The following is a 25875-nucleotide window of genomic DNA, read 5'->3' on the forward strand; positions in this document are numbered from 1 at the left end:
CTCATTGAGTGTAAGTTTGCTTGCTGGTTCTCAGATCAGAATGCGGTACAATTACATTTTGCCTTAGTGAAATTCTGTACTATAATTATCCCAGAACATTTTGGAATGTAAGATAACATTTGCCGCTAGTTATTTATTTTAAAAGTGTTTAAAAGTACTTTTGATCTAGTCGTATTGTACTGGGTTGGGAAATTAAGTCCCAGTTGTCTTCATGGAGAAAATATTAGCAATACCTTCCAAGAAGTTACAAATTTATAGTTCTTAAAATTTTTTTTTTAAATAGGCTCCATGCCCAGTGCAGAGCCCAGTGTGGGGTTTGAACCCATAACCCTGAGACCAAGACCTGAGCTGAGGTCAAGAGTCTGATAAACCTACTTAACCACCCAGGCGCCCCATGAAAGTTCTTTGTAGCTTTATCAAGATAAAATTACATACTATAGTTACTTATTTAAAGTGTATAGTCCACTGTTTTTTAGTATATTCAGAGGGTTGTGCAGTTGTTACCACAATCTAATTTTAGAATGTTTTTGGCCCTCCTAAAAGAAACCCTGTACCCACTAACAACCATTACCCTTTCCCTTCCATCCTCTAGCTCTAAGAACAACAAATCTGCTTTCTGCGTCTTGATTTGCCTACAGTGGACATTTCATTTAAATGAAATCATACAGTATGTGGTCTTTTGTGACTGGCCTCTTTCACTTTACATAATGTTTTCAAGGTTCATCAATGATTTAGGATGTATCACATTTTGTTTAGTTATTTATCAGTTGATAGATATTTGAGTTGTTACCACTTTTTGGTTATCAAAACAACTGCTATGAACATTGGTGTACAACTATTTGAGTTCCTACCTTCAGTTCCTGCCTTAGGTATATACCTAGGAGTGGAGTTGCCAGATCATACGGTAACTCTGTTTAATTTTTGAGTAACTGCCAGACAATTTCCACAGCGGCTGCACCATTCTACTTCCGAACAATTTGGGTTCCAGTTTCTTCACATTTTTGCCAACACATATTTTCTTCTTCTTCTTTTTTTTTTTTAATATAGCCAACCTTATGGGTATTAATGGTATCTCATTATGGGTTTTTTTTTTTCCATTGTGGTTTTGATTTGTATTTCCCTAATGACAATGATGTTGAGCATCTTGTTTTATACTTACTGACCATTTGTATATCTTTGGGAAAACATAATCACATCTTTTGCTCATTTTAAGATAGGGTTCTCTTTTTATTATTGACTTGTAGGAGTCGTTTTTAAAATCTGGATACTAGCCCCTTATCAAATACATGATTTGCAAATATTTTTCCCACTCTGGGTTGTCTTTTTACTTATTGGTGTTCTTATAGCACGGAACTTTTTAATTTTGCTGCAATCCAGTGTTTATTTTTCCTTTTGCCACTTGTGCTTTTGGTGTTGTATCTAAAAACTGCCATCCAACCCAAGGTCACACAGACTTATTCCTGTGTTTTTTCCTAAGAGTTGTATAATTTTAATCCTAGATTTAGGTCTGTGATAAATTTGGAATGTTGTGTGAGTTGGGGTCCAACTTTGTTCTTTTGCTGCTTGTGGATATCCAGTTGTCCCAGCATCTTAGAATTATCTGGGTATCTTTGTTAAGAAATCAGTTGGTCCTAAATGTAGGATTTTTTCCTGCACCCTCTGATTGGTTTTACTGATCTAGATGTTGTCCGTAAGCCAGTACTACTTTGTATTGATTACTATATAAGTCCATTTTGAAATTGGGAAATGTGAGTGCTCCAGTTTTGTGAGTGAAATTGGGAAATGTGAGTGCTCCAGTTTTGTGAGTGAAATTGGGAAGTGTGAATTGAGAGTGAAATTGGGAAATGTAAGTGCTCTATTTTCAAAATTTCATTTTTCATTTTTTTAATTGCAGTAAAATACCCATAATATAAAATTTACTGCTTACCCATTTTGTCATTTTTAAGTATACAATTTATGGAATACTAAGTACTTTCTTATTGTTGTTCAGCCATATCCCACTATCCATCTCCAGAACTGTTTTCGTCTTGCAATACAGAAACTCTGTATCTGGTCAGTAATAACATCCCCTTCTACTCCCATCCCAGCCCCTGAAAACCCCCATTCTACTTTTTGTGTCTATGATTACTTCTTTAAGTACCTCATGTAAGTGGAATCATACAATATTTTTTGTAAATGGTTATTTCACTTAGCAGACTATTCTCAAAATTCATCCATATTTTTAGCAAATGTCAGAACTTCTTTTCTAAGGCTAAGTAATATCTCATTAAATATATAGACCACATTTTGCTTATCCATTCATCATTTGATGGACATTTGGGTAGCTTCCACATAATAGCTACTGTGAATAATGCTGCTGTGAACATGGGTACACAAATATTTCCTCAAGACCCTCCTGTCAGTTTTCTTGGGTGTATAACCAGAAGTGAAATTGCTGGATCATATGGTAATTTTATTATTAAGTTTTTGAGGAATTGGCATACCGTTTTCCTCAGTGGCTATACCATTTTACATTTACACCAGCAGTGCATAGGGGTTCCAATTTCTCCACATCTTTGCCAACATATATTATTTTCTGGGTTTTGTTTGCTTTTATTGTAGCTATCCTAATGGGTGTCAGGTGGTATCTTTTAGTTTTGATTTGCATTTCTCTGATGATTGGTGATATTAAGTACATTTTCATGTTCTTATTGACCATTGTGTAAGTTCTTTGCGAAAATGTCTATTCAGATGCTTTGCTCATTTTTGAATTGGTGGTTTATTTTTTGATGTTGAGTTTTAGTAGTTCCCTTTATATTCTGAATATTAATTCCTTATATATGAATTGTAAATATTTCCTGCCATTTTGCAGGTTGCCTTTTTACTCTGTGGATATTGTCTTTTGATACACAATTAAACAATCTGTAAGAAGTCCAATAGCTATTTTGTCTATTTTCTGTTTTGTTCTGTTTTGTCCTCTGTGCCTTTGGTGTTATATATCCAAGAAATCATTGCTAAGTCCAATGTTATGAAGCCTTCATCCTGTTTTCTTAGGTCTTATATTGAGGTCATAAATCTATTTTGGGTAATTTTTGTATGTGGTATTAGGTAGTGGTCCAGCTTCATTCTTTGGCATGTGGATATCCACTTCTCAACCACTTGTCATAAAGATCTTTTCCTACATCAAGTGGCCTTAGCACACTAACCAAAAATCATTTGACCATATATGCAAGAGTTTATTTCTGGGTTCTTTATTCTATTCTTTTGGTGTATATATTTGTCTTTATGTCTCTACCAGAGTTGTTTTGATTACTGTAGCTTTGTAGTAAGTTTTGAAATCAGGGATGTGAGTTCTCTCTAGCCTTATTCTTCTTTTTCAAGATTGTTTAGGCTATTCTGTGGCTCATAAAGTTTAAACCCTGATTGTATTTGGTCTTATATTTTACTTTTTTTTTTTTTTTAAGATTTTATTTATTTATTTGACAGGGAGATCACAAGTAGGCGGAGAGACAGGCAGAGAGAGGGGAAGGGAAGCAAGCTCCCTCCTGAGCAGAGAGACTGATATGGGGCTCAATCCCAGGACACTGAGATCATGACCTGAGCTGAAGACAGAGGCTTAACCCTCTGAGCCACCCAGGCACCCCATATTTTACTTTTCTAATAGAGCGGAATGTGTGTGAATGGCTTTAGGTTACTAAGTTTTCTTTCTAGGTAATTTACCAAACTTATTTGTAATCTCATACATAATGAACGGGAGTAATATTTGCCACTTTCTTGATCAGTATCTTTATTGTTTAATTTAAAAAATGATTTTATTTTAATCTTTGCAAATTTGATAGGAAACATGAAATCATGGTTTTATTTACATTTGTTTCATTAATACTTAAATTTATAGCTTCATTTTTATTCATCTAGTGTCTTGTAATTGCCTATATTTTATCTGTTTTCCTATAATATTCTTCTTTAAAATTTTTTTGTAAAGTGTTTTGTTTAATGGGATATCAACTCTTTTTATTCATATTGCAAATATTTCTAATTTTTGTTTCTACATTTATGAAATTTTAATGTGTAATAAAATTCATCATTGTCTTACTGCTTCTGACTTTTCTCCATTGCATACATTTTTCTTAGATCTTCTAAAATTTTTAAGGTCTTTAAAATTTTTACAGTTAAATTTATGTTTAATCTTTAATTTATGTTAATAATATGTTACGTAGGGTTCTAACTCTAAGTTTTCTAGTCCTTTTAATACTGCTGGGTAATTCTTTCACAATTGATTTGAAATGCTTCCTTTATCATTTCCCTAGTTCCCATGTATACTTATGTTTCTCTGCTAGTCCACTTATCTGTCTATTCTTGTGTTACTCTCCTATTGTTTTTAAGTCATAGATTATAATAAATGGTAAGATACCCTTGCATTACTCTTTAAAAAAATTGTAGTTGTTTGTGTCCATTTATTCCAAGTAACCTTTAAAATCAACAGTTCAAGAGGCTCCTGGGTGGCTCAGTATGTTAAACATCCAGTTCCTCGTTTCAGCTCAGGTTATGATCTCAGGGTCCTGAAATCAAGCCCCATGAGCCCTACCTGGGGCCCCATCCTCAGTGGGGAGTCTGCTTGATAGTCTCTCTCTCTCTCTTCTCTCTCCCTGCCCCTCCCCCTCATGCTTGTACACATGTACACTCTCTCTAAATAAATAAATTAAAAAAATACAGCAATTCAAATTCTAAAAAGTATTTTTTGACTTGGGTTTAAATGTGTTAAGTGTGTTGATTAATTACTTCCCATATTCAGTAGTATGGTTGTGTTTTTTTAATTTGTTCAAATTTTATGAATCTTGATAAAACCTTATAATCTTACTCATATAGATCCTACATATCGTATATTACTAGGTATATTGTTTATTACTAGGTATTTTATTTATTAGTATTATGTGTAGCTTTATGTGTTACTTGTCTCATGCAGTATTTATGATACACTAACAATTTTTCATTAACTATTTGTTACTGAATTTTAAAAAAATACCCAAAATAAGGGTAGTTCAGTGAATCCCCATTAACCTTACCATGATGCTAAAAGAGCCATAAACTTTCTCTTCCTCTCTAGTTAAAAATTCTTTCTTTCTTTCTTTATTTGACACAGAGAGAGACATAGCAAAAGAGGGAACAGAAGCAGGGGGAGTGGGAGAGGGAGAAGCAGGCTTCCTGCCAAGCAGGAAGCCCAATGTGGGGCTCGATCTCAGTGTCCTGGAATCACGACCATTTAATGACTGAGCCACATAGGTGCCCGTCTAGTTAAAAATTCTTATTGCATTTGTGACTCTTTCCTTTTACATTTTTAGCTTTATTTATTTATTTATTTATTTATTTATTTATTTTTTAAAGATTTTATTTATTTGACAGACAGAGATCACAAGTAGGCAGAGAGGCACACAGAGAGGAGAGAGAGGAAGAGGAAGCAGTCTCCCCGCTGAGCAGAGAGCCCGATGCGGGGCTCGATCCCAGGACCCTGGGATCATGACCTGAGCCGAAGGCAGAGGCTTTAACCCACTGAGCCACCCAGGCGCCCCATTTTTAGTTTTATTATTAATTTTTTTTTCTAGTACTTCAACTTTAGAAAATCTGATGTTATTGCATTGGCTATAACTTTTTAATAATGGCAGCATTGGGGGTGGGGTAGTTTTGTCTTACTTTTAATTTTAAATGGTAATGTTACTAATTTTTTCTTCGTTAGGTAAGACCTCTTATTAGTTTTTATTTTCATAATATTATTACATATGAGATTGATATCTTATGTGCAATATACTAGCTTTGTGAGCTTGAGCAATTTAATCTGTTGGAGCACTTCAGATTTCTCATCTGTAAAATGAATTCATCCCGGGGAGATCTTTTGTGTAATATGATAAGATAAAGCATGTAAATGAAGTTTTCAAGCTCTTGTAAGGCCGTCTAAGTTTCATATACTTTAATATATTTATTAAATTAATCTCACTAGTTTAGTCATTCGCGATTCTCTATTTCTCCAGTGCCCAATTATGGTAGTTCGTGTTTGTCAAGAAGAATTTGAGATGTTTATTAGTAGACGATTTTCTTAAATGTCTGTTTGTACATAGTAACCTATAGTGCTTCTGCTATAATGTCACAGTTGTGTTCCTGAGAAATGTTTTATTATGAAAAATCTCTTATAAAAACAGCTGTTTCATTGGGGAGAGAGGACTGCAAGGTTTCTGTTGACTTTCTATGATCTATGTATCTATATTATAGCTGTAATCTAAAAGTACTACATCTCTTGACTAAATTTTATAGAAACAAGCCATGTATTTACTCCTTTACCATTTAGTTCACTCACAGAGAGGGTTCTTAGATACCCCTATCACCTTGACCTTGCATTCTTTTGTTTACTTCTGGCAGTGGTAAACAAAAGAGTAAAGTTGTGCTTGGGTAAATAGAACAATTCTGTTACAGAAGAATGTCCATACACTCAAACAATGCATCTATGCATGCCTCTTGTTTGCATGCAACTATTATTTTTCCTACTTACTCTATGCTGATTCCATTTTGCATTGTAATAACAATGGCTTTGTGTACTGATTTTTACCCCTAATTAATTGGTAGTGTTATAACCACATTGTGTTATTAAAAACTCATGCTCTAAGAGACTTGCCTATTTCCTAGTATAGAGTAAATAATTAAGTGCTGTAAGTACTCCCTGATTACAAATGGCCAGATGACCCATTTCATATATTGAGACACACTATTGTTGCTCTGGTTAGTGCAGGTGTTCAAGCTTGGTGCAGTAAACTGTGCCTATTGAATAGGATCTGGGTGTATAAATATGGTTATTATTATAAACTTTTGAATGGGTTCCAGAAAATTGTAGGGGAGAGCATCTCTAGAAAACACATGTGTGGGGGTAGGAGTTGGGCAGATGAAGCAGTTATTTGCTGTTATCATTAGACAATGTATTAAAAACAAAGTAAAAAATGTAATCCTACTATTGTATAAAATCTTAGTACCTTTTTACTTTTTACAAGTGTCACTTTGTAGGGAGACAAACTAGAACAGGCTTAGAGGAAGGCAAGTAAAATGATTGGGAGAAGGGTTTTTTTTTTTTTAATTTTATTTATTTATTCGACAGAGAGATCACAAGTAGGCAGAGAGAGAGGGAAGCAGGCTCCCCACTGAGCAGAGAGCCTGATGTGGGGCTCTATCCCAGGATGCTGAGATCATAACCTGAGCCGAAGGCAGAGGCTTAACCCACTGAGCTACCCAGGCGCCCCGGGAGAAGGCTTTTATATAAACTAAGAGGGTTTGTGTCTTTCTGCTTAGAAATTTGAAAGGATGGATTTAAAGTATAGAAACTCAGGTAAGTTGAATATGACCTTGTTTCTAAATCTCAGTCTTATGAGTCCTTATTTTTTCCTTTTCCAATCTTGAAATAGGACAGTTGGATAGAATCTTTATAATACTATATTTCGCTGTCAAAAACATAATGAATTTCTGGAAAAGTTTAGGTATATTTATGAATGATAAATCTGTAATTAGTTACTAAATGAAACTTGAGGTTTTGTTCTCAGTCTTCTAATGATGAAGGGGCAGCATACCTTCCTGTATGGGTGCTACTTTAAATATGTGGAAGACTAACAAAACTTCTTTGTGACCCAAGATATGGAATTGTGACTGATAGATAACAAACTAAAGAAAACACACTTTGGCACAGTAACATAAGGAGCAATTTTGTAATAGACGGAGTTGTCCAAACATGAGGTAGGAGGCAGAGGATTCTTTCCTTATACACAGGGTTTCAGCATATCCTAAATGACAAGTTGATGGAGTTGTTTTATAGGAAACTCAAGTATTGGATGGGTGTTTGGACTAGATAACTTTTGCGGTCCTACCAGATCTGAGATTTTATAATAAAATACGAGGAACCATTATCAGAGAACATTGGACCGAATGGGCTAGATCTGGAAGAAGTGCAGTAAGTTATTATTTATTAGAGAAAAAGAGAGCACACACACGAATGCATGGTAGGGGGTAGAGGGAAGAAGAGTTTTTTTTTTTTTTTTTAAATTTTTATTATTTATTTATTTGACAGACAGAAATCACAAGTAGGCAGAGAGGCAGAGAGAGAGAGAGGGGTGGGAATCAGGCTCCCTGCTGAACAGAGAGCCCAATGCAGGGCTTGATCTCAGGACCCTGAGATCATGACTCGATCCCAGGAACTGAGCCGAAGGCAGAGGCTTAACCCACTGAGCTACCCAGGCACCCTGGGAAGAAGAGTCTTTTAAGCAGACTCCATGCTGAGTGTGGAGCTGAGATCACAGCCTGAGTCAAAGGAGAGTCAGATGCTTAACTGACGTGCCACACAGGCACCCTACACTTTGAATTTTTAAAACTATTTAAATTTTTTTTTAAATAATGAGGTGGTCATAGAAAGCAGTATAAACAATGTATATACATAATACATTGAAGAGCTGAACTGGAAGGCAATGGTGCTCCATTTCTCCAACTACTCTATTTCCTTCTCCAACTATTGGTGAGGGGAAAGGGAGGGTTGCAATTATTCTGAGATTCCTGGCTAGAATCGTTGAGTTGGTGGTGGTGCCATTAGGGGAGAGATGGAGTAACTCTTGGAAAAACAGGAAGCTGTATGGGACAGTTTTACTGAATTGTCTTAATATTGTTTGTCTTATTTAATTATTTAGGCCTCAAATTTTGTTTGCCTTCAAAAAAAATTTTTTTTGTTTGCCTTCTAGTGACATTTTGTCTTCAAAGATGTCAACTTACTTCAAAAGGAATAAGAGTAGACTTGAAGAGATTTTTACTGGACAAATTTGGGGCAATTTGAACAACAAAAAGAATAATAGATTATAATATGTCAAATGAAGAATCCATGAATCCCTATTGACAGTAAAAAAGGGAGGGAGAGGGAATTACTTACAGAAGATTGCCAATTGATAAATGCAGAAGGAATGATAGAATTGGAAAAAAGCATTTTGAGACTTGCAGTATAATAATTGATTGAGGCAAGAATCATCTATGGATACTAAAGTGATTTGGTGAAAGTTTGTTGGATTATAGAATATTCCTTTTACCTCCAAGTATCATCTCATGAATAATTTATTAATTGCAGAGAAGAAAATAGACCTTCACATATGAAGAGATCTGGTAGTCACCAGCTTAACAAAATGATCAATCTTAGTGTCACAAATAGTGGGAGAGCCCATCGCTATCTGTTGTGATGCATTTAGAAGATTGAAAAAATCACCTTTGAGTTATTCTTGTCCAAAATGTTTAACTTAAATCTATAGGTGTTTATTATATTGTCCCTTCAATTTTTCATTAGGTTTAAAATTTTTCAAATAATAAATTTTTTGAAAGCATGATTTTTTAAAAAATTTTTTATAAACATATAATATATTTTTATTCCCAGGGGTACAGGTCTGTGAATTGCCAGGTTTACACATTTCACAGCACTCACCATAGCACATACCCTCCCCAATGTCCATAAGCCAACAACCATCTCCCCCCCTCCCCCAGCAACCCTCAGTTTGTTTTGTGAGATTAAGAGTCACTTATGGTTTGTCTCCCTCCCAATCCCATCTTGTTTCATTTATTCTTCTCCTACCCCCTTAACCCTCATGTTGCATCTCCACTTTCTCATATAAGGGAGATCCTATGATAGTTGTCTTTCTCTGATTGACTTATTTTGCTAAGCATGATACCCTCTAGTTCCATCCACATCGTCGCAAATGGCAAGATTTCATTTCTTTTGATGGCTGCATAGTATTCCATTGTGTATATATACCACTTCTTCTTTATCCATTCATCTGTTGATGGACATCTAGGTTCTTTCCATAATTTGGCTGTTGTAGACATTGCTGCTATAAACATTCGGGTGCACGTGCCCCTTCGGATCACTACGTTTGTATCTTTAGGGTAAATACCCAGTAGTGCAATTGCTGGGTCATAGGGTAGTTCTATTTTCAACATTTTGAGGAACCTCCATGCTGTTTTCCAGAGTGGTTGCACCAGCATGCATTCCCACCAACAGTGTAGGAGGGTTCCCCTTTCTCCCCATCTTCGGCCAGCATCTGTCATTTCCTGACTTGTTGATTTTAGCCATTCTGATTGGTGTGAGGTGGTATCTCATTGTGGTTTTGATTTGTATTTCCCTGATGCCGAGTGATATGGAGCACTTTTTTCATGTGTCTGTTGGCCGTCTCGATGTCTTCTTTGCAGAAATGTCTGTTCATGTCTTCTGCCCATTTCTTGATTGGATTATTTGTTCTTTGGGTGTTGAGTTTGCTAGTTCTTTATAGATTTTGGACACGAGTCCTTTATCTGATATGTCGTTTGTGAATATCTTCTCCCATTCTGTCAGTTGTCTTTTGGTTTTGTTAACTGTTTTCTTTGATATGCAAAAGCTTTTGATCTTGATAAAATCCCAATAGTTCATTTTTGCCCTTGCTTCCCTTGTGAAGGCATGATTTTTAATGACCATCATGCATACTGTATGACGATTTGTTAAATAGTTAAATGTAAATCTTTCAATGAGATTACTTAGGGATGATTTTTATAAATGGTGGTTTAGGCCTTAAACTCTCAAATATTCATTTAAATCTGTAACAAAAATAGTGCTAATAGTAATCTTGAATGACTCCATAACTTTGAACATTTCACCTTTTCCTCCTTGCAGCCTTCATTGGGGACTCTTCATTAAGAGCCTCCCAGAAGACTGAATTGATAAGGAAGGATATGGAATAGTGAGATGGAGGGATTGGCACCATTACAGGTCCCACAGTTCTATGGTAGTAAGTAGCTCAATGTGACTCCCGTGGGAACTTTATGTTAGCTGTCTATAAATTAAGCCATTAAGCCACTGGTGATCTATAGTGATATCTCAGTATAATTTTAGTTTTCTTTCACTGATAACTAGTGAATGTGAATATCCTCTCATATGATTGATGGCCATTTGAGTATCTTCTTTTGTGAGATACTGTTCTAATCTTTTGCCTTTTTTTTCTACTGGCTTGTGTATCTTTATTGATTTGTAGGAATTCTTGTGCTTTGTCGAATATGTATGTATTACAGAAAATTTCTCTCATTCTGTGATTTGCATTTTTACCTTCATAACAGTGTCTCTTGATTAAAAGAAGTTATTAATTTTAACACAGTTTAATTAATTAATTAATTTTTTGGTGAACAACACTTTTTGTGTCCTGTTTAAGAAATTGTTGCCTACCACAAGGTTGCTTTTTTTGCATTTAGATTTATAGTTCATTCCAGATTGATTTTGTATGTTAGGATCAAGATTTATTTTATACAGTAATAATTACTGTATCTTAATAAGTCTTTATAATAGGTGTAATAAGTCAGATAATATAAGTCTTCTAATTTGTTTTTTAAGATGATCTTGGCTATTCAAGCTCCTTTTTATTTCTTTACACATTTTAGAATTAGCTTGTCAGTATCTACCAAGTATGGATACACACCACAAACCCTACTGGGGTTTTAATTGTGATTGCTTTGACTCTGTAGATCAGTCTGAGGGAAAATTAACATTTTTATGACACTGAACCTTCCAATCCATGAACATGGTATACTCTCCATTTATGTAGGTCTGTAATTTTTCTGTATTTCATATGGAGAAATTCTTACACATCTTAAAATTATTTTAAATTTAATTCAGTTAACGATTTTATTGAAATATAGTTGATGTACACTGTTAGTTTTAAGTGTATAACATATTGATTTATGCCTTACTCTGTGCTCATCATGATAAGTTTAGTCACTGTCTGTCACCATGTTATTACAATATTATTGACTATATTCCTTATGCTGTACTTTTCAGCTTTGTTGACTTATTTTATTTCTTAATCCCCTTTATCTATTTCACCCATCCCTCTGCCCGCCTCCCCTCTGGCAGCCACCAGTTTGTTCTCTGTCTCTGCTTTATTTGTTCACATATCTTGTTTTTTAGATTCCACATATAAATGAAGTCATGAGGTATTTGCCTTTCTCTCTGACATATTTCAATTAGCATAATACCCTCTAGGTTCATCCATGTTGTTGAAAAATGACAAGACCTTAGTATTTGAATGGCTGAGTAATATTCCACTGTGTATACAGATACAGTACATGAGGGGTCCCTTTTCTGCACATTCTTACCAATCAATACTTGTTATTTCTTGTCTTTTTTGATATTAGCCATTGTGACTGATATGAGATGATATGTCACTGTGATTTCTTATACATCTTTTGTTAGATTTATACCTAGGCATTGAACTTTTTTTTAATCCTATTATAAATTGTATTTGTTATTAATTTTATTTTCTGTTTTTGCTGTCTTGTAGGAATACAGTTGGTTTTTGTATGTGGAAAGTGATTCCAGCAACCTTTAAATTTGCTTCTAATTTTAATGATTTGTCAAAAGTTCTTCCAGTTCTTCTTGGTTTTATTTCTAAGATCATCCTACCACAGTCTAATCTACCAATGCTATTGTAATCTATTAGCTTTTCTTGAGTACTATATTACATTTAGATTGGAACTCACAAACAATTGACATTAAAATAATGTGTTATAATGTTTGACATTAGTATATACCAGTTGTAGTACAAATATTTTATTAAACAGGATTTCTCATTTCTAACAAAAGAGAAACCAGACCCTGGAAAATGCTAGTTCTTACCTTGAGCTTTCTTCTAGAAATAACTTTAGCATAACCATGTGTTAAAATGTGTTATTAAGGAGCTCCTGGGTGGCTCAGTTGGTTAAGCCTCTGCCTTCAGCTCAGGTCATGATCCCAGGACCCTGGGGTCATGCCTGGCATCTGGCTCTCTGCTCAGTGGGAAGTCTCCTTCTCCCTGTCCCTCTGCCACTCCCCCAGCTCCTGCTCTTTCTCTCTCTTAAATAAATAAAATCTTAAAAAAGTTAAAAAATAAAATGTGTTAATTAAAACAACTTGAAAAACCATTATCTGATTTATGCAGATTTTGCTAGTTCACACTTTTCGGAAATACTCCTTGTTTTTCTTTCATTTATTATGGGTTTATCAAGCATTTATAAATTACCTGTTGTATATGGCATTTAACTGCTCAGAGTTGAGAATTCAACAAGAATAGAAGTAGGGGTTGGGAGACAGATAAGTAGTTGTAATAAAGTGATATTAATGTAATTGTAGTATCCTCTCAGTGTTATAGGAGCAAAGAGAAGTGTTGTCTGACTTTTAGTGGAGGAAGCCCTTATGCACTCTATATAAACTTATTCTCCTCTCCCAGGTCCCTGTGAGCTTTCTTGAAGGTTACTTTAAATCTGCCCCCCTGTTATTTTTTTTTTAATGTTTATTTTTTGCTTCTTTTCACTGATTAGTTAGCACACAGATGAGTTGATATCTCATTAAATCAAGATATATGTATTGCAGTATATTTGTATTCATTCAGTGTATTGGTATTTGTTTGGGTTTTAAAAGAAAATAACATTCTTTTTTTCTTTGTGGGAATTTTTTATTTTATTATTTTTTATATATTTTTTCAAGTTTTTATTTAAATTCCAGTTAACATATAGTTAATATTAATTTTGGGTGTAGAATTTAGTGATTCATCACTTGTGTGCTCGTATATTTGTATTCATTCAGTGTATTGGTATTTGTTTGGGTTTTAAAAGAAAATAACATTCTTTTTTTCTTTGTGGGAATTTTTTATTTCATTATTTTTTATATATTTTTTCAAGTTTTTATTTAAATTCCAGTTAACATATAGTTAATATTAATTTTGGGTGTAGAATTTAGTGATTCATCACTTGTATTCAACACACAGTGCTCAGTACAAAGTGGCCCTCCTTAATCCCCATTCCCTGACCATCTCCCCTCCAGCAACCTGCTTTGTCCTTTATAGTTAAGTCTGTTTCCTGGTTTGCCTCTCTCTCGCTCTTTTTTCCCCATTTTTTCATATCATGTGATATATGTTTGTTGACATTTTGGAAAAAAAAAAATCATAGAAAGTGTTTAAATGAACACACATGTAGAACGACAAACAAATTCAGACTGGAAGTGAACATGCCAAGCTATTAGTTCTTTCTGAGTGGTAGACAAACAAATGATGTAACATTCCAAAATTTCTGAAGCGAGGCTGTGTTATTTCCTATTTAGGCATGGGGATATAAAGTAATTAATAGACTCTCTACTTTAGGAGATTTAAGTTGTGATATAGTCTTTAAGCTTTACAAATACTCCTTGACAAGATTCCATATTTTTATTTTATTTTTTAAAAAGATTGTATTTATTAATGAATAAATGAATGCCTGAGATGAAGGCAGATGCTTAACCAACTGAGCCACCCAGGCGCACCTCCATATGTTTATTTTAATGCAAGTTGTAAATCACTAATTTTTTTGGTAGAAATATTATTAGACAACTAAGTACACCATTAGCAGTTTTTGGTTTTGTTTTGTTCTTTAGTAGTGTATTGATGGTTTAAACAATAAAGATGTTTATTTCTCTTTCATTACTGAGCTGGTTAACAGTTGAGTGAAGGTGGAGTGGATTGTTCAGGGACCCGGGTGCCTTCTTTCTAGTTGTTATGTCATTCTCTACTCTTGAGCCTTGGAACTGTAAGTATGATTGCTGGAAACAGCAGCAGCAGCATATGGGAACTTGTTAACAATGCAGAATCTCAGGCCTAGCCCAGATCTACTGAATCAGAATCTCCATTTTAATGAGATTCCTGGGTGATGCATGTATACATTAAGAACTGCTCTATGGTTTATCTTTATTAACTCTATGCTCAAAGATGGCTTATCACCCTGTATTCTTACTCCATCTACTGAGAAAGGGGAAGGAGGACATGAACTGCAGGGCATGCAGATTTGTTTTAAGTCATAAACTGGAAGCTGCCCACAGTGCTTTTGGCTATATCTCATTGGCCAAAAGTTTGTCATATAGTCACACCTATTAGTAGTTAACAAGGGAGCAGGAAAATCTAGTATATTTAGTTGGGTAGGAATGTGCTCAGCTATACGTGGTGGGGCTGTGATACCAAAAGGAAGAAAAGTGGATATGGTAAGGAAACTAAGAGTGATAGCTTTGGCTGAATATGGAATTCTAGGTTGGAAATTTAAAAAAAAAAAAAAAAAAAGAAAGAAAAGAAAAAGAAAACCCCAGAATTTTGAATATATTGTTATCCTGTCTTCTAACTTGAGTGTGGCTGAAAACTCCAATGTTTTATTTGTGTATATAACTTCTTTTTATTTCTGAAAGCATTTAAGGTTTTTTTAAACTTCTGTTTTCTTTAACTGTTTTGATTGCTGGATTATTTTTGGGTTTTCCTTATTGTGCTGAGTTTTGAGATGTGGGAAAGGGGCTTTCAGTTAGAAAACACCTTTCAGTTGTATAAAATGTTACTATTTATTTGATAATTTCTCTTTGTATTTTCTTTGTTATCTTCTTCTGGACTTCTGTTTTTCAACTTTATATTTCAACCTTTCTAGTTAATTTTTTATTCTACTTTCATATGTATTTTTATCATCTGAATATTGTTTTATATAAACTTGTGTATGTTTTATGGGTACAATAACTTATCTCGTTGTGATAATATGATGTTTTAATACTCTCCTTTGTGCATTGTCTCTGTTTCCTCTGAATTATTTTAATCTCTCCTTTTTAGAGCCCTTTCCTTAAATTGGTGATTCTCAGCAACCCATTTATACTTAAGCATTAGGCCCTAAAACATTAAAATTTTGCCTGTGGAAGCAGATCCTTGCTTATAAAAAAAAATCAGGAAGGAATAGGCCATTTTTTATGGACCCCCTAGATTACAATTTCTGTATATCTTTTCTCATGGGCTTCCCCAAAAGATGACCAAAATACCTCACTAATAAAGCAAAATCCAGTTTATTGCTATTGTAGTAAGGAAATTTATGGAATTTTAGTAGTGTCTCAGAGAGGGGAAGGATATTTATGAGGATATTGGGGTCTGGTTTAATGCACATCGTTCACTACAGAAGCATGATTGGGATAAGGCGATGATAATGGCAATAAGCAGGAGTTAAATCAAGTCTTTGATAAACTTAGTTGAGTTATTTATTGTCCTGGGAAGGGGGTTTATTTATTTTTGGATAAATGTATCTTGGGGATATTCCTGAAAACAAACAAGGCTATTTGTAACTATCGTCCTGGGTAAGAGTTCCTGGAGTAGCAAAGTATATCAAGTCAAATAGTAAATCCATGTTAAAGTAGACAGAGTGTGGTTTTACATGGTTTTGGCACTCAATCCCCCCCCCCCCCCATTAACATCCAATAATATGGTCAGTCCAGATCTTTATCTCACTGTATGAGATCTTGTGATGAAATAACAAGCTGGGGGCAGGGGTGTGAAAGGGGAAGGTGGTCACTTCAGCTTTTTAAGAATTAGAGTTTCCTCCTGTTACATGGTCATTTGGGGGCCATTTGACTGGATAGTGTTTGTGCAGCAGCATGTAATACTCTGGACGTTACACTTAAGCACTGCAACACAAATACTTAGAAAAGGATTATGATTAGAGTCTGCAGTCTGTAGGATCCAGGAGTGCCAAAATTAAGCCAAGAAAATAGATCCCACTTTATCCAAAGAGCCCACAAAACCAGATGCGGGATTATTGGCAGAATTACCAATTTTATGATTATTGTCTTTGCTCTTCCAGTATCCTTAATAATAGTGAAGATCCAAGGGGTGTCTAGGTAGCTCAGCTGTGATTGAGTGTCCAACTTGTGATTTCGGCTGAGGTTATGATCTCATGGGTCATGAGATCAAGTCCCTGTATTGGGATCTGCATTCTGCAGGGAATCTGCTTTAGATTCTTTCCCTCTTTCTTTCTCTATCTCTAAAATAAATAAATTTTTAAAAAATAATACAAATTGTAAAGATCCAAGAGAGGACTGAAGGTTTGTAAGCACACCGCATTCCCCTTAAGACAAACTAATATTACATCTAAAGTAGCTCTTTTTTGGGCTCCTACGTTTCTTGTTTTATGAGCCTTTGGGATAAAGAATTCTTTGGTCTTACTTGCATTGTCTCGTTCTTTTGCTCTGAACCTTGGTGTGTAGAATACTTCATTACTTAATAGGCTTCTTCTGAAGCTAGAAGAGAAGAAGCTTGATATGAGAAGGAAGTAATTCAGATTCCTTTTGAGTGGTTAGAGAATTAGATTCTCAGATTGTTAGCACGAGGGGAAGTTGATGGACCAAAATGGGCTTTGGGTGAGAGCTGAAGGGAAGCTTCAGTTTACCAAGTCACAAATCTCTGATTAGTTGGTAGCTTGTAACCAATAGACTTTAATGTCATAGATTTAATGGTAGTCTTTAGGAAACACCTGATGATTTGTGGTAATTGTCTAAGAATACTATAACATTTTGATGTCACTTACCAAGAATGATTCAGTACCAGGTAATGAAATTTATAGTGTCAATATCATTGGTTAGCTCTAAAGCAGAGGAACTTGGGGTTGAATTTAAGTAGTGTGTCTTCACTGTGAGGTCTGTGAAAACGAGAGAGCTTCCTCATGTACACCCTGTATTCTCTTGTCTTTTTCTGAGGTCTACTCCTGTGAAAGTTAAGTTATAGAAGCTAGCTCCCCTGAAAGATCCCTTAGTAATGTTTTCGTGAAGATAGGACCCTCCTTTACTATGAACAATATGATGGATCATCTTTTGTGGAACCTGCCATTTAAAAAATTAGTTAAAAGTTGAGTCCAGTTACCTTTATCCAGAAAGCAATTTGACTCATTAGCAAGAAACTTGTACCAAGTAAAGCTGTGTGAATACCAAAAGAAACTGTATAAACCCAATAGTCAGTGCTACAGACTGAATGTTTGTGTCCTCCCAAAATTCATACGTTGAAACTTAATCCCAAATGTGTTTGCATTTGGAAGGGGGTCCTTTGGAAGATAATGTGGACATGGGGGCAAGCCCTCATGAATGGGATTAGTGTCCTCATAAAAGAGACCCCAGAGAACTCATTAGAAGACAGCCATTTATGAACCAGGAAGCAGGCCCCCGAGACACTGACTCTGTCAGCATCTTGATCTTGGACTTCCCAGCTTCCAGTACTGTGAGAAATAAATTTGTGTTGCTTATAAACCACCCAGGGCATTTAAAAATTTTTTTGTAAATTTAGTTAACATATAGTGTATTATTAGTTTCAGAAGTAGAGTTCATTGATTCATCAGTTTAACATAATATCCAGTGCCCATTGCATCAGGTGCCCTCCTTATTGCCCATCACCCAGTTACCCCATTCCCCATCCCCTCCCCTTTAGCAATCCTAGTTTTTTTGTTTTTTGTAGAGAGAACATGTGTGCTAGCAGGAGTGAGGGGTTGGGGCAATGGGGAGGGGAAGGGGCAGAAGGAGATTGAAAATCTTAAGTGGGCTCTGTGCTCAGAGCAGTGCTGGGTGTGGGGCTCAGTCTCATGACCCTGAGATCATAACCTGAGCCGAAATCAGGAATCAGATGCTTAACAGGGCCCCTGGGTGGTGGTATTTTTGTTCTAGCAACTGGAGTGGACTAAGATGGTCAGTTTGATTATATGCTTTAGTCAAATCATGAGTAAATTTTAACCAGGTTTTGGGTTTATAAGAGGGAGTGACTAAAAATGGAAAAACCAGTTTTAAGAATAGGGTCCTTTAGGGTTAACATAGTTAAAGGTAACCTTAACAGCAAAAGAGGAAAAGAAGATAGCTAAGAAAATAAAGAGCAGAATACTAGAGATTAAAGCATGACAGTCACTAGTCTTCTGTGGATCTTGGTCTAAAGGTCTTTGGTTGAAGCCCTCTCCTTCTAAAGACCTTCTGCTTCTGGAAGGATTGAACCCTCTCTTGAGGGATTTATCTAGTTCTAGGAGATTCCTAAGAATCCTCAGCTCGAGATTTCTGGGTGCAATAGTCTTCCAGTGATTCAAGGCTGATTTATGCCTATTGAGTTGAGAGACATGATTCCAAAGAGTTACACTGCTGTACTAGTTGCTAACAGTAGATAGTTCTTTCCCTCAGAGTCAAGGACTATTTTTCTCTGTCTTTTCCAAAAGACCATGTCTTCGGGTTTTAAGTTAGATAGGAATCATTTAGGAAGATGTTGAGGAAAGGCTGCTTGTACTTATTAATGGTAAGACTGGGTATATTGCATGACTCCCTGGCAGACAGTATTTGGCTATGTCTGCTTTGAGTTTTATAGAGTCTATTATCAGAGATAACATTCCTAAATAAACGGGCTAGTCTGTAATAACTCACAATTGGAGAGTGGTTGAGCCCCAGAAGGATTTGATTTGATTGTCATTAAAGCCAATGGTAGTATCTTAGACCATGGAAGTTTGAGAGACTCTTAGGCGTTTGCTGATACTAGTTTCAGAATTCCCTTTGTTCTTTCTACCTTTCTTGAAGATTGGACAGTAAAGTTTCTGAGTAAGTGGAAGAGCTTTGGGAACTCTTTAATAGTAGCTTCAGATGAGTACCTCTCATCAGAGAGAGAAGCTGGAATTTCTGAGGTTGGGAACACACATTAAATAAGGTTTGCTACTCTTTGAGATGTAGATTTCCAACAAGGAAGGGTTTATGTCTCTCCCAAGAATAAGCAAATGATGACCAGAACATATATGGAACTCTTGTATGAAAATCATTTGGGGGTATTCAAAGAGATCTTGAGGTTTGGACTCTTCGCCCATGCTCCACTTTTACTGTTTTAACCAAGGTTTATGCTGGTAAGAGGTGGGAAATAAATCACAACATGCTCAGAGTTGTGAAGTTTTCCTACTGAGTGAGTTCACTAACCAGTTTGTCCTTACCAGAGTATATAGTTTTATGTAAAATTTTCTCCGGGTTTCTTTTGAGGACCTCTGATGCCACGAAGAAACTGCCCTGAGAGTACCATAAGCTAACTTGGGTAGTCACCCAGATTTCTCCCCCAAACCCTTCCTTTTCCAACTCTGGAGACAATTGCTAGCATTGTGTAATAGTAGCCTCTTTGAGCCTCTTTAAAGATTTGAACTTTTCCTGTCATGAAGGCTAAGATCTTGGTAAGGAATGCCTGTGTGCCATAATGGTCAGCCAGGGCATTTTCTTTCATCTCTATCTCCCTTTTTTAAAATGGGCTTCTATCTTTATAATAGTTACCTTTTTAAAAAGGAAGCATTGGGCGCCTGGGTGGCTCAGTGGGTTAAGCTGCTGCCTCCGGCTCAGGTCACTATCTCAGGGTCCTGGGATTGAGCCCTGCATCAGGCTCTCTGCTCAGCGGGGAGCCTGCTTCCCTCTCTCTCTCTTTGCCTGCCTCTCTGTATACTTGTGATCTCTCTCTGTCAAATAAATAAATAAAATCTTTTTTTTTTTTTAAAAAAGGGAAGTATTAATGCTGGAATCAAGAACCTCATTGTTTCCAAAGCATTTCAAAATTACGTACTACCCCCAAAGTAGATCAACTTTGAATTTATATGTGTTAACCCTTTTAACTCTAGCTAACCAATTCAACTGGCAAACTCTGGTGAATTCGAGTTCTGTCATCTGGGCATCTCTTGCCTCTAGCAAAGGAGTCACATTCTAGGGGAGTTGAGATCTGTTCCAGCATATTGTTTTCTTGTTTGATTCTCAAGATACAACCAATCAACCATGAAGATTGAGTGTGAATTTTTTTGAGGAGTTTCTGATAAGTCTACTTAGGGCATGGTTTGCCAATATAGACTAGTTTCTCCTCTTTTTAGAGAAGAGATGGGTAGCAAAGATCAGCAAACTTTTTCTGTGAAAGGTCATATAGTAAATGTTTGGGCTTTGTGGGCTGTAAAACAATCTCTGTTGTATATTCTTTTTTTCTTGTTTTTAATTACCATTTAACATTATAAAAATCATTCTTAGCTCATAGGCCATCCTGTGGGTGGAATTTGGCCTGTGAGCCATATTTTGCTGACCCCTTAAGTATTACAGTGAATGGAAATATGTGAGAGAAAAATAATGGGATTTTATATGAGGTAAGCCTCATTGCTGAGACATGTTCTGTCTTTGCAGTGAGGAACAAAGATTGTACAGTATGAAGGACCTTGGGGATGGAAGAAGATCCTTAAATGAAGTAGACAGAAGCCTTTAACTACTGTGGCTATTTTTAGATAAAGTGGGTAGTCTTTTGCCACTGGGTCAAGAGAAACTTCGGTAATCTCTTGATCTTTGATGATTTTCATGAGGTTAAGTCAGAACACTAACGGCTTGTTCAGGTCTCTCATGGATGACTAGGTAGAATATCTTATAATAATTAACTCTGTGGGAAGTGGCTGAGGTGCTCACTTTATATTGCAAAAGATCTATTTGTATTTAGGTTTTCATGGAATAGCTTTGGTTATTGAGGAGGTCTTGGTTAAATTATTTAATAATCATACCATTATGGAAAAGTTGGAACCCATTACCTGCAGTAGTCAGTGAGATCTAGGAATCCTTGTAATGGTCTCTTAGTTATTTGTCTTGGAAAGCTTTGAATGATTTGTAATCTGTAAAGAGTAAGGGATTTATCTCCTTAGGATAAATCATGTGCCAGTTAGTATACTTTAATATAACTTTCTTTGGAAATTTTACTTCCTTTCTGAGCTAAAACAAAAAAATGTAATCAGCCTGAGTCCTTACCTCATCTTTCAAACACAACAAAAGATCATCCGTAGTGGACTAGCGTAGAAACCCAGGGAAATTTAAGATCCTTAAGATATAGGTTGAGGACCTATTGAAAAATGGGGGTGCCCCAGGGAACCCCTATGGCATAACTGTCCAGATATAATTATTTTCCTGAGACAAACAAGTATTGACTATTTTGATCTAAAGAAACACTCCAGAAAGACACAGATCTCTAAGTGTGAAATATGTAGCTTTAGGAGGCAGAGAAGATAAAATATTATTTTCATTTGGTCTGTATGAAAGTGAGGTGAGAGGGGAGATGAAATATTCTATTTATGGCCTGATAGCCTGAATAAATCTATATTCTTTTCCATTGCATTTTTTCTTTCAAGTCATGAAGATGGGAATATAATGTGAAGTACAATGAGATTTTTCCCCCTTTTTTTTTCCCTATAGGTTTTCAGCTTTTCCCTTTTCCCTATAGGTTTTCAGCTGTTGTTTTTAGCCCTTCTTGGAGCTGTTGCTTTTAGAGAGTATCTCCAAATGTGGGTAGGTATTTGGATGGCTCAGTTGAGCTTTGATGGGTTCAGCCTCAGTAAATCTGCCAATGTCAGCAAATTTTTGTTTTTCCACAGAAAGGCATACTTCCTAAAGATGTTGAACTTGGGTTTGATTTAAATAAAGGGACACCATAAATCAATGTTCATATTAGCTATGACCTGATTATTGAATAGGAAGACATCATGATTTCAAGGAAAGGACCATTAGGAGAACACTAAATATGGTAATTTCTTTTGCACAGTAGATCTTTCCCTATTAAATTACCTGGAGTGACATCACAAAAGGAGGGGGGCGGAAATGTTCCTTTGTTAAAGGCCTGCCAGTAAGTTGAGGGTAGTGAAGGGTTATAGATGCCATCACTGAAGTGGTTTGTCAGCTCCAAGAGAGACACAGGTTCTGTAATAGTGGTAGAGTTTAAGATATAGCATCAGTGTTAACACAGATTTTGCAAGATTGCCTTTTAATATTTAGAGAAATTTCTTCTTGTGAGTTTAAGGATAAAATAGGATACTCTCCATCATATCACCTTCCTTGATCACCTACTTTATTTTTTCCCTTCACTTTCTTATCAGTGGCAGAACTATTGTTTTTCCATTGTCCTTTCTGGTTATATTATCTACAGATATCTTTATCTGAAGACTCACTTTATTAATTCACAAGTTCCACACTTCTGTTATTCCTTTAGTAGTTACACTAGAGATTAAAACATGCATTTTTGACTCATTAAGTAATATTAATTGGTGCATTTACTCTTTCCCCAAACAATGAAAGAATATTAAAATGTTTGAAATCCAATTACTCTCTATCCCTGACTTAATATGACCATGTTGTTGTATCTTTTAATGCTGTATGTTTAATACCCTACAAGATACTATCATTGTTATATACAGTCAATATTCATTTAGAATTACTACCACCATTACCATTTCTTATTCTTTCCTGCATTATTGGACTTCCTTTGTAGATCATTTTTGTTCTACCTAAAAAATAGCCTTTTTACTTATGCCTCTATGATTCATAATGCTTCTTGAATCTATAATTTGCTGTCATTAGTTTTAGAAAATGCTTAGCCATTGTCTCTTTAAATTTGTTTATTCCCCCTCTCTCTTTCTTTTTTCTCTCTTTCTTTTCTGATGAGATCCAGTTACATGTATGTTAGACCTTCTCATCTGTATTATTTATGTCTCTTATCCTGTCCTTCATGGTTTTTATCATTTTATCATTCTAGTCTTTATTTTGAATATTTTCCTATGATCTCTCTTCCAGCTCATTAATCCCTTCTGCTGTACTTCCTTTGCTTTTAAACCTATTCATTGTGTTATTAAAAGAAGTTATTTTTTCAGTTTTATAATTTGTTTTCTCCTTAAAAATCTGTTGTGTTCTATTCTTGAACTTTTGAGGCTTTCAGAATTTCCAGTCTTTTGTTTTGTTTTTCATTTTTAAGATTTTATTTATTTATTTGAGAGAGAGCACACAGGAGTGGGGGGAGGGACAGAGGGCGAGGGAGAAGCAGACTCCCCACTGAGCAGGGAGCCCAACGTGGGGCTGGATTTTAGGACCCTGAGATCATGACCTGAGCCAAAGTCTGACACTTAACCCACTGAGCACCCCAGTCTTTTGTTACCTTAAGCATTGTATGCGCAGTTAGAACTGCAGAGCCTATCTGGAGCCCTTCCAAGTCTGTTTCTGTTGTTTGTGGTTTCTGCTAGTTGTCTTGTCACTTCATGTGCCTGGTTATTATTATTATTATTATTTTTAATTAGGTTTAGATGTTGTATTTGAAATTTTTCTTTAGAAGTAACTTAGTTATACCTAGGAGATGCTATCTTCCAACAGTGAGCACTTCAGTAGTGCCTGAAGGAGCTAGCAATCTAGGACTGTATTGATCAATTTTCAAGCTTTGATATTTGAAGCCAGCTGTAGTCCTTATGAGAGTCAGTATGCTTTTTATTCTTAGTACTCTTAAAGTACTTCTTTTTATGGTCTTAACCAAAAATGCCTGGGCATTTCCTTGCATCCTTTCCTTCTTTTTCCCTGGTTTCAATGGTCCTTGCACAGACTGTAAGTTTTATCTCCTTAACACTGCAGGGTTGTCCAAAACATCATTCAGCTCTATTGTAGGACAAAACATATCTCTTTGACTATCATTAAATCCTGAGTAAGCTTGTTAATTATTTATTTCTTATACCATATAAATTTATTTTATTATAGTTTCTCTTGGAGTCACGTGCCAGTTATATTTTCCATTTTTTGTTTGTTTGAATAATTGGAATCCTTTTTTTTTTTTTTTCAAATGAAATGTTTGTAGTTAAGTAAAAGGCAATAAAAAGAGGATCTGTTTAGGTGGAGACAGGGCCAATGTCTTAATTCTTCCATATTTTTTTCCCTTTACCCCTTACTGTCCTGAGTCATCTCATTAAAATTTTAAGGCTCCATGCAAGTTTGAAAAATTAACCTTGCAAGAAAATTTCACATCAAAGATTTTAAGTGTAAAGACATATAATAAAAAACATACCTTTACCTTCTGCTTAAGGAATAAAACATGACAAAATTAAAGCTTCTTGTGTACCTTTCTGTGGAAGGGAGAATAGTCCCCCCAAAGATATCCATGTCCTAACCGCTGGATCCTTTGGATATGTTAAGTTACATGGAAAAGGGAGATTTAAGTTGCAGATGGAATTAAAGTTTCTCATCCAGTGACCTTAAAATAGGAAGATCATTCTGGATACTTTGGTTGGCCCAAGGTAATCACAGTAGTACTAAAAGTGGAAGAGGGAGGTACAAATGTTAGAGAAAGAGATGTGACATAAGAAGCAAGGTCTGAGTGATGTGATAGGAGAAGGACTTCTTCACCCCTATTTCTTGTTTTGAAGATGAAAGAAGAGGTCTATGAACAAAGAAATGTGGTTGCCTCTATAAACTGGAAAAGGCAGGGAAACTGATTCTTCCTTAGGGCCTCGACAAAAAAATATAATTGTGCTGGCACCTTGAATTTAGCTCCCCAAGACCCATGTTGGACTTTCAACTTGCAGTTGTATATTATAATAAATTTGTGTTGTTCAGCCAAGTTTGTGGTAATCTGCTACAGCAGCATAAGAAACTAATACCCCCTCTCTGATCACATTTACATCTCTTACCCTAGAAGTAACCAACACTCTGGTGTTAATAATTCCTATGAATGGCTTTGTACTTCTATACCACATGTATTTTATTATTTATATTGTATATATGTTAAGTAATGCTGTGCATATGTTTAAACTTAATATAAATGGTATTGAATGGTACTTCCTGTTCTGTGGCTTTGTGGTAAATATTGTTTTTGAGATACACATATTAAAACAAGTTGTTAAACCTTATGCATTTTATTGCTGGAAGTTTCACTGTAACTTGTAAAAATTATATAGGTATTCTCTTAATGTACATTTGGATTGTTTGATAAGCACTTTTGTTTTTGTTTTTATTTTGTTTTAAAGGAATCAACATTTTAAAATTAGAAGATTTCAAATTAAAGTCTATTGTTGGGGCACCTGGGTGACAGAGTCAATTAGGCCTCGGCTCTTGATTTAAGCCCAGGTCATAATCTCAGGATCCTGGGATAAGATCTGCATCAGACTCCACACTCAGTGGGGAATTTGCTTGAGGATTTCTCTCCTTCTCTCTGCCCTCCCCCTACTACCCCCCACATTTCATCTGTCTAAAATAAAATAAATCTTTAAAAAATATCT

General features: G+C 35.5%; 1 protein-coding gene across 4 annotated transcripts in view; it reads left to right on the plus strand.

Annotated features, from left to right (window-relative positions):
• Window positions 1–25875, plus strand: part of CDK8 (cyclin dependent kinase 8) — a 124110-nt gene that overhangs the window by 15464 nt on the left and 82771 nt on the right. The gene's annotated exons all lie outside the window — the stretch shown is intronic.

The sequence above is a fragment of the Mustela erminea genome, chromosome 15, assembly GCF_009829155.1.
Source record: "Mustela erminea isolate mMusErm1 chromosome 15, mMusErm1.Pri, whole genome shotgun sequence".
Classification (NCBI taxonomy): Eukaryota; Metazoa; Chordata; class Mammalia; order Carnivora; family Mustelidae; genus Mustela; species Mustela erminea.